The sequence below is a fragment of the Pteropus vampyrus genome, unplaced genomic scaffold, assembly GCF_000151845.1.
Source record: "Pteropus vampyrus isolate Shadow unplaced genomic scaffold, Pvam_2.0 Scaffold2, whole genome shotgun sequence".
NCBI lineage: Eukaryota > Metazoa > Chordata > Mammalia > Chiroptera > Pteropodidae > Pteropus > Pteropus vampyrus.
In genome coordinates this window covers 6094474-6104031 of record NW_011888783.1, presented here as the reverse complement: position 1 = coordinate 6104031, position 9558 = coordinate 6094474, and the positions used below count along the sequence as shown (strand labels likewise).

Below are 9558 nucleotides of genomic sequence, written 5' to 3'. Positions count from 1 at the left end.
CTCCCAAGCAATTTTTGTTAAATGAATATGCTATTAGTACTCATCCCAATATAGATAAAAAAATTTTAGCACTGTCATAGAGCATAAAATTTTGCAATTGAATGGTAGTTCACTCTCTATTAGTAACTGAGATGATCATTACTGCTAAAATTAACCCAATTCTTTTCCTTTTGTAATGGCAGAAGGGTTCTCCGAATTGGACTTTGTTCTTAAAGGAAGTAGGTGCTGAGAGACCTCATCTTCCCTACAAGCCTGCCAGAAAACTGCTAGTGCAGAGAAATTTAAGATTTTCCGCCATTATAGTCACATTTGCACAAGAGCACAATCGGAAGCCACTCTAAAAAATACACATTACAAACATTTTCTTACTCATCTTTCCTCCTCTCTCTCGTCTCTTTCCTGCTCTTTATTTTTTTTGAGGCCCTATAGGAAGAAGAGAAAATTTCTTGTACCAGCTTAAATTATTATCATTTCCTTTTTACTCATAAACATTTTTTCCCCTTGGCCTAGGTACAACAGAAATATTTGAATAAATATATTTGAGTCATATTGTTTGCTTTCTAATTATTATTATATTTGTTTACATTTTTATCTTAAATTTAATCAGTGTATATTGTATCCAGTAAAGCAGCACGTCTAAATCTTATTGATATAAAAATCAAATATCAATGTTGCTCAATTATGAAAATTAATTACTGAAGACAAACTTTATCCAATCCTTTGTTCTTTTTAACTGACCTAACAGCAAGTTCATATACCAATATCATGGTTGAAGGGCTTGTCTGAAAAACATTATTTTAACTACTTCAGTATCAAAACAAACCTTCTGGGGCCAATGCCTAATTTAATAACTATTTTAAAAGCAAACCATAATACAGTACAGTACAGATTTACCAGTTGCTCTAAGGAAATTTTGGTTTGTTTTTGTTGTTGTACATGAAGTTCTGAGATTGCTAAAAAAGTAATCATTGTAGTACATAACAAAATTTCTTTCTAATATTTTTATTTTAACTAAGTCTGTAATTCTTTTAGTAATTATCTGGACAATGGCCCTGTGATTAAGATTTTCAATTGACAAAATCAAAATTTACATGTTGCTTTTAAAAACTGATTTTTAATTTTAATAACAATACATATATAAATGTATGTTTAATCACAAAGTGTTCAAGTATTATTTCTCTACAATTTAGTTGATAATTAAGAATATATATATAGATATATTCTGGAAATATTTCTTATAATTTCAATTTCTCATATCTAAACATTGGGGAAAATGTTTCCTACTGAAATTAAAATATTTATGCTTGATTCCTAAGTTTTCTATAGAGCATCATATAGTAAAATCAGGTTTTTAGTTTCAGAAATATATCTTTAACAAGGAAAAATAAATTTTAATGAAATTTAAAAGTTGACCCAAGGGAAGAAAAATATTCTCAAGTTTTTTAATTCACATCTTTATAGTAATTTTTATTTTTTTCTGTTACTAGGAAAAAATGAGTAAATATTACAGATGCCATGTTGATATTAGAAACAGACTTCCATTCATTACAAATGTGTATTATTTTTTAAGCTCTGATTTGGCAAGACTTCTTTGTATTTTTTTTTAAAAAAGCAAAAAATCATTTAGAATATGCATCTGGACAACAACAGCTCCATTTAGAGAAAACACAAGTGACCATCGAAGAGTGCTTTTCTGTGTGTACTAACTTCCCATGGCAAAAGTTCAAAGCAGCAGGACTCTCCCATCTGTTTGCAAGCTGCCCTGGACCACTTGATTTATAGAAATTCCATTTTCCTTCGGTAAAAGGCATATTTCTGTAAATTTGCAGAGAAATTTCAGTGGTGCTCAGACAGAGAAATAGGTACACAATAGTAAACCTAATAACACTTTATGTGGTAATAAGAATTTTATTTTAAAAACAAAATACAACCATTAATAGTGTTATGTTATTTATTGAAGAATTCAGAAAAGCAAATAAAAATGAATAATATGGAATAATTTGAAAGCACAGTATTCATGTGATGAAGTGGATTACAAAATATATAGAGGATTCAGTCAACCATTGATAGCCTTTTGGAGAGTTGTGCACACACGCACACACACACATACACACACATTTCCTTTTCACAGTGGAAATATTGTCCTTGTATTTAGTACCCAGTTTTATCCTATTGTTTTTGAAGACCAGGATGTGATTCATTCTAAAAATAGTTTTCTCCAATATAAAGTGTCTGAATAAAAATAGTTTGTTGTTGTAGTATTCAGGAAAGTTTAAAGACCTTGTGTGTGTATGTGTATGCCTGTGTGTGTGGGCGTGTGTGTTTTAACATCAAGCAGCCTTATAACATTGCTAAAGAATCACCAGGTAGCAGAGTGCTATACAGAGCAGAATCAGTCAATGGCTTGAGATGTTAAGGACAAAAGGAATATATTGGTTCTTAGATATAATAGTTAAATATCTTTTCTATTAACAACTAAACATAGTTTTCTTCATTTATGTAATACCTTTTAATAATAATAACCTGGTCAGATTTTAAATAAACTTTAAAGATTTCATATTTTCTCTTTTAATATATACTACATTTTGTATGTTTTAAATAAACCAACATTCTATTGGGAAATGTTTCTACATTTAATTTTTCTCATTATTATTGTTTGTCATACAATTTTGTAATGATTTTTTACTTTTAGCAATTTTCAAATATAAGAGAAAAAAGACTTTATGGGGAAAAAAGCAGAGCTAAAATGAGAAATTGCTTATGTTGTACTTGTTTTTTGTTGTTTTACTTTTTTGTTTTATTTTAAATGAGATTGTACTTAATTTTACAGTAACAGAGGGTTTTGGAGCTTTCTTTTCTGAATTAAAAAATATTTCAACCAGAAGTCTGAACGATGTTAGATATAGTATCCATGTCATGGAATTTTTAATAAAACTTCTCATCTCATACTTGTAATTGTAATTTATCCGGAAAAGATTCTACTCAACAAAGCAAATAAACACGTTATGATGTTAAGATCTGAGGGTATTGACAATGAAGCACATCTTATTTTCAATAATTAAGAGTATTCAAGTAGTTTTTTCTGCTGAAGTCCTAAGTGACCATTCCTTTAGTATACTTCAGAATTCACTAAAGTGATTTTAAGATGAATACTTACTAGTATTAAGGCAGTAAATTGTATTTACTGAGTGACATGCAATTCCAGAGCAAACAGAATATTATTTGAAACTAAATTTTTTTTAAGATTAAACTTATTAAATGATTTTTATAATTGTGCCAGTCCATATCCTTCAAACTCTTTTTCTGCCTCCCTTCACAGGGGAATTTTCTTTCATTAATTCCCTACTAGTGTAATTCAGTGTTCAAAACAGGAAGCAATCATTAAGAGTGGGCCAGATGCTGTTATATATTAAAAGAACTGAGAGTTTTACTTGTCATTCTATCTTGGTAAATGGCGATGAATATTCATTAAGCTAGGGAAAGATTTGCCAGCTGCAAATCTTTACAAGTTGCCCTAGTACTTTAAGCCAAGAGGAAAACAAAAATTATAAAGTATCTATTTATGTGTATCATAAAGGATAAAAGAAATAAGCTAGCAAAAGTATTCTCAAGGAGAAGAATGCTCTATCTCACACATTTTAGCGGAATATATGCACTCTTTCTTTCAAAACTGATTTGCAGAAATTTTTCAAGATCATCTTAAAATGATAAAATGGAAAGGATATCTTATAATTATACTAATCCTTAATTTTATTTCCTTTCTGCTGTTCTATAGGAATCTAGATAAAGGGTAAGGTTTTTGTTTTTGTTTCATGTTAACAAAATATGAAACTATTTGAAGTAGCCAATACTTTGTTATAAATTAATCCATATGAATGGGGATAGGGCAGTTCTGTCTTATAAGAATCATACTGTCCTTATAAAAATTTGTATTAAATTTTTGGCTATTAAAATATTTAAATTAATTCTGTATTTTCTTGTGTTGAAATGTTGACCTCATTTAAACTGAAAAGATATATGCTTACATGTGTTAGAAATATGTTACCTGTATTTACTGAATCATAGTGTACTTTTAGATTTTACATTTCTTTAGATAAGAATGATCCTATATTTTAATGTAGTTGCCTAAAATGCATAATTTAAATTTTACCTTCACTTTTCTCTATACTTCAGAGTGAGAGTTAATAATCATTTAAAACCTATGTTAATTCGTATTAAATGAGCATGTGTTTGTTCACTTTAAGTCATAATACGGAATAGTAGAACTATTATATTGTTCTATAAATATTTAATTTTTTTTATTGAAAGTGTTTCTTCTTGGACAGGGAGCAAAACTAAGTTTCCCACAAGCCAGTATTAGCTTTCTGATTGCTTGGAATCATTTGGTTATGAAAAGAGGAGTAGATTCAAAGGGAAAGAAATAACCCATTTATATTACACCTCAGGCCGTTGTCCTTTTTTGGCAATTTAGTTAAGACACTTACATAAAATGGCCAGTGTCTATCTTAATCTTCGCCGTCCAATAGGTTATTCGTGACAAACTGCTCTTTCTTTAAAAAGAAAAAATTATTGAGCTACAATTGACATATAACATTGCAAGTTTAAGGTATACACAGGTTGATTTGATACGTTGACATATTGCAATACAATTACCACTGTACTGTTAGCTATCACATCTATCACTTCACATAATTATCATTTTTTTGTGTGGTGGGAACAATTAATATCTAGTCTCTTACCAATGTTGTTTATATCATAATGTTGTCTATAATCACTGTGCTGTACATTAGCTCTCCAGGGCTTATTTATCTACTGGTTGTAAGTTTGTGCCCTTCAACAACATCTATCCAGTTTCCCCGTGGCAGAGCCCCTGTTAAATGCCATTTTACCCTTGGAATTTATGAGTTTGGTTTTGATAAACTGTTCAATCTTTAATGAGGATTCTCTAACTATAATTTTGTGGGAATTCCATGTTTTAATGTCCTTTCATCATGAAAATGAAAAATAGATTCATTTCTGAAAAGAGTGGAGACTTCCTGTTTGTAAATGTATGCTGGATATTCTAAAATGATACCATAAGGTGATCTTTTGGCTATAAAATCATCATAGTATGATTAGGTCAAAAGAGCTCTGAAGTCATACTTATAAACATTTTTGCTTTTCTGGGATAATTGAAAGATACTACTGATAAATTGATTTATTTCTCTATAATATACTGTATCTATACATAAACATTTAGAGAAAAAATTTTAATGTAATATATAGATATAATGTATATTATATGTAAAGTAGATTTCAAATTTACATAAATTTCCAAATTTGGTCAAACTCTTCCTGGAACAATCTACCTACTGTCTCTCACCTGCTTGTTTGGCTGCTTAGAGATCACTCTAAATGTTACTTCCTCAGGGAAGCCTTGTTAATCCTTATTCTTCTTTTCCTAGGCTAAGTAAGATACCATTTATATTGCTCTTTTCATAAGACACGATACAATTTCAGTTATTTTGTTGGTAGTTATATTCCACCCCCTCACAAACAAATTGTAAGCTTCTTGATGATACACACTTTATGTGTCTCTATCCATCTTATTCATATTGTATCCACAGTACCTGGTAAGCTGACTGACATGAAGTATTCAATAAATATTTGAGTCAATGAATAAATACATTCAACTTTCATCTTACCATTGGAATAACACAATCCATTATATTTTTAGTTTCATGTTTATACACATGTTACCTGGCTGGTACATCTTTATAAGTTGCCTACAGTAATTGGTAAAATTGAGAATAATAAGTAGATAATAAAGGTCACATGACAAATTAGAATAATATCAGATACCTAAAATAAACAAATATTTCATATCATCATCACCAATCATTGCTATTTGCATTAATTCTGTTATTCAAGCAATGTTAATTGATCATTGATCATCTAGCTCTAGAGAGATAGTCAGCAAGGCAGAATATGTTCCTGACCTTAAGGAGCCTACATTTTAACAGAAACAAACAAACCATTAATATGTAATCAAATAAATGAAAATTGCTTCAAGAAATCAATATTTGCCCTAATTCATGAGGAGTCAGTCAATAAATTTTTATATTAGAAAAATCGTTCTTTTTCTCTAAGATCTTTAAGAGAATTATTAATTGCATGAAACATACCCAAAGGACATGCTTTAATCATTCATTTAGGCTACAAATTATAGTTTTCAAATAGTATCTTGAGAATAATTAATTATAAAGTTTAAAAGTATAAATTAATTTGGAAATTAAATTAGGTAAAAATTATTTTATTTTTTTAGAATCTTAGCAGAGAATATGAGAGATCTTTTTGGCATTAGTTTCAAAATTTGGTGTTGGACATAGTGTGAGATATATAAAACCATAGCAGATTTTAGGAGATAGAGATAGGTAGGTAGGTAGGTAGGTAGGTAGGTAGATAGATAGATAGATAGATAGATAGATAGATAGATAGATAGATAGATTAGGTAGGTAGATAGATAATATAGATAGGTAGATAGATAGATGATAGGTAGATCATGTACAAAGAATAGGAAATGTTAATTTGGTTCTATTTAGAAACTGCTAAAATGAGATAAGTGTAATACGGAGTTAATGGCATAGGAACATCTCACAATGTCTTCAAAGGAATTTCTCACTATATCTAAGTCAGAGAATTGCATGGTATTGTGTACAGTATCGTTTAATCCAATATTTCTTTTGACCCTAAGTTTTAATTATGAATAAAAAACAAAACATGTTTCAATTGTCAATCCATATGTAACAGAAACTGTTTTTAAATAATAATATCACTTTTTAATGTTTTTAGTTATATCTACATAAAATTGTGATTCAAAATTTTTATATCATTGAAACCCAAAGAAGAAGCATCAATTTATAAAGAAGCAGTGAGTTAAGCATAAAATATCTCTTTGCCTTCAGAATGTGAAAAAGAATCCTGGGATGATTTTACCTGGCTATTTATAGATAGTATTAATATCATTGATATTTGTATTTTCAAGAACTACTATTCTTCAGACTGTATCAGGGAACAAAAGGGCATCTCCCTCTCTTCCTCTTCCGTTTGCCTGAATATTTAGGTATATTCACCCTTTGAATTCTAAAATTAGACATTCTTACAGACTTTCTTGGCATTTCAATGCTAGATATGAAAATATCAGCAGGAGTTATCTGTGTTCTTAATTTAACTGCTCTTTGTTTTGATATTTGCAAATCTCTTCCCGTATAATTAAAAAATCATAAAATATAAATCTAAACATAAACATATGTAAGTTGTCTCTATGTTATGTTATTTTATGTTATGTTACATTGGTAGGGACTGGGTTGCAACCAGAAACGTGACTCCTTATCCTGTTTTTATTTTATTTTACTTTAAATAGTGAACATTTTTCTGTACTCAAGACCTTCAGGCTTCTAGAACTATGGTGAGGGCACTAAGTGTCCTTTGTTGACTTGTACAAAGTCAGTACAATGTATTGACTAATAGCACAGGCTCTAGATGCAGAGGAACTTCATTCAAATTCTGTTGACTCTTTTTTTTTTAATAATAATTTTTATTTTTCAATTACAGTTGGCATATAATATTATGTTAGTTTCACATGTACCACATAGTGATTAGACATTTATATAACTTATAAAGTGATCACTCTGATAAATCTAGTGACACCATCTGACACCATTGCTTTACTTTCAGCCTACGTGTCTTTTAATCTGAAATGAGTCTCTTGTAGGCAGCATATGTAAGGTTCTTGTTTTCTTATCCATTTAGCTACCCTATCTTTTGATTGGAGCATTTAATTCATTTACATCTAAATTAACTATTTTTTTAACTTCTACAGCACCTGGTATTCCTAGGTGGTTTCCCATCCAAGTACTAACGAGGCCCAACTCTGCTTAGCTTCCGAGATCAGACGAGATCAGGCACATTCAGGGTGGTATGCCCGTAGACTAAAGTAATTCTTGATATGTAATTATTGTCATTTTATTATTCATATTTTTGATTTTTTTCTTTTTTCTTCTTTTTCTTAAAGAAGACTAATATTTCTTGTAATACTTGTTAGGTGTTGATGAACTCCTTTAGCTTTTTCTTGTCTGGAAAGCTCTTTATTTGTTCTTTGATTCTAAATGATAGCTTTGCTTAGTACAGTAATCATGGTTGTAGGTCCTTTTCATTGCTTTGAATATTTCATGTCAATGCCTTCTAGCTTGCAAAGTTTTTGTGGAGAAAGCTAACAATATTATGAGAGGTTCCTTGTAGGTAACTAATTGCTTTTCTCCTACTGCTTTTAAGATTCTCTTTGTCTTTAACCTTTGGCATTTTAATTACAATGTGTCTCGGTGTGGGCCTCTTTGGGTTCATCTTGTTTGTGACTCTGCGTTTCCTGGGCTTGTATGTCTATTTCTTTCTTCAGGATAGGAAAATTTTCCATCAGTATTTCTTCAAATAGGTTTTCAATTTTTTGTGCCCTTTCTTCTCTTTCTGCTATTCCTGTGATGAGGATGTTTGTGTGCTCGATGTTATTCCAGAGGCCCCTTAAACTATCCTCAAATTTTTAGATTCTTTTTTTGTTGTTGCTGTTCTGATTGGGTGCTTTCTGCTACCTCATCTTCAAAATAGCTGATTCAGTCCTCCGCTTCATCTAATCTATTGTTGATTCCTCCTATATCATCTTCATTTCAGTTATTATATTCTTCATTTCTGACTGGTTCTTCTTTATGTTTTTTATCTCTTTGTTAAATTTCTCACAAAGTTCATCTGCTCTTCCCCTATGTGCATTGATCGTGCTTATAATCAGTGTTTGAACTCTGCATCTGGTAGATTGTTTGTCTCCATTTTGTTGAGTTCTTTGTCTGGAGCTTTATACTGTTCTTTCATTTGTGGCATGTTTCTTTATCTCTCCATTTTTGCTGCCTTCCTGTGTTTGATTCTATGTATTAGGCTGGGCTGCTATGTCTCCCAGTCTTAGTAGAGTAACCTTATATAGTAGGTGTCCTGTAGAGCCCAGTGTCATAATCACCGGAGCTGGGTACTCCAGGTGTGTCCTTTGTATGGGTTGTGTGTGCCCTCCTGTTGTAATTGAGCCTTGATTGCTGTTTGCATGACAATGACAATAGAAGAGATTGACCCCTGGGCTGATTGGTTGTAAGGACTGTCTGGTGACTACAGTGGAAGAGCTGTTGTGCAGGGGCTGACCTCAAGGAGTTGGATTTACTTTAGTAGGGCTCTGGTACCTTCCCAATCTGCCTTTTGGGTGTATCGTCCTCAGATATGGCCTAGGAGGTGCTCTGACTCATTCCAAAATTGGCCACTGGGTGTGCTGGCCCCAGGGTTTCTGGGAGGGGCCCTGTTGCTCCTCCAGGGAGACCCCTCACTCCCCCCACCATCTCCCATAGTCCAGATATTTCTCCTGATTTTCAACTACCACAAGCGGGTGTGGGACCAGCCCATTTCATGTCTCCATCCCTCCTATAAGTCTAAGAGTGGCTCCTTCTGTATATCCTTAGTTATAGGACTTCAGCTCAGCTAGACTCTAGG

At 31.5% G+C, this 9558-nt stretch overlaps 1 pseudogene; it reads right to left on the bottom strand.

Annotated features, from left to right (window-relative positions):
• Positions 1–7852: 7852 nt before the first annotated feature.
• On the bottom strand, positions 7853–7971 carry LOC111739208 (annotated as a pseudogene).
• Between the last annotated feature and the right edge of the window lie 1587 nt (positions 7972–9558).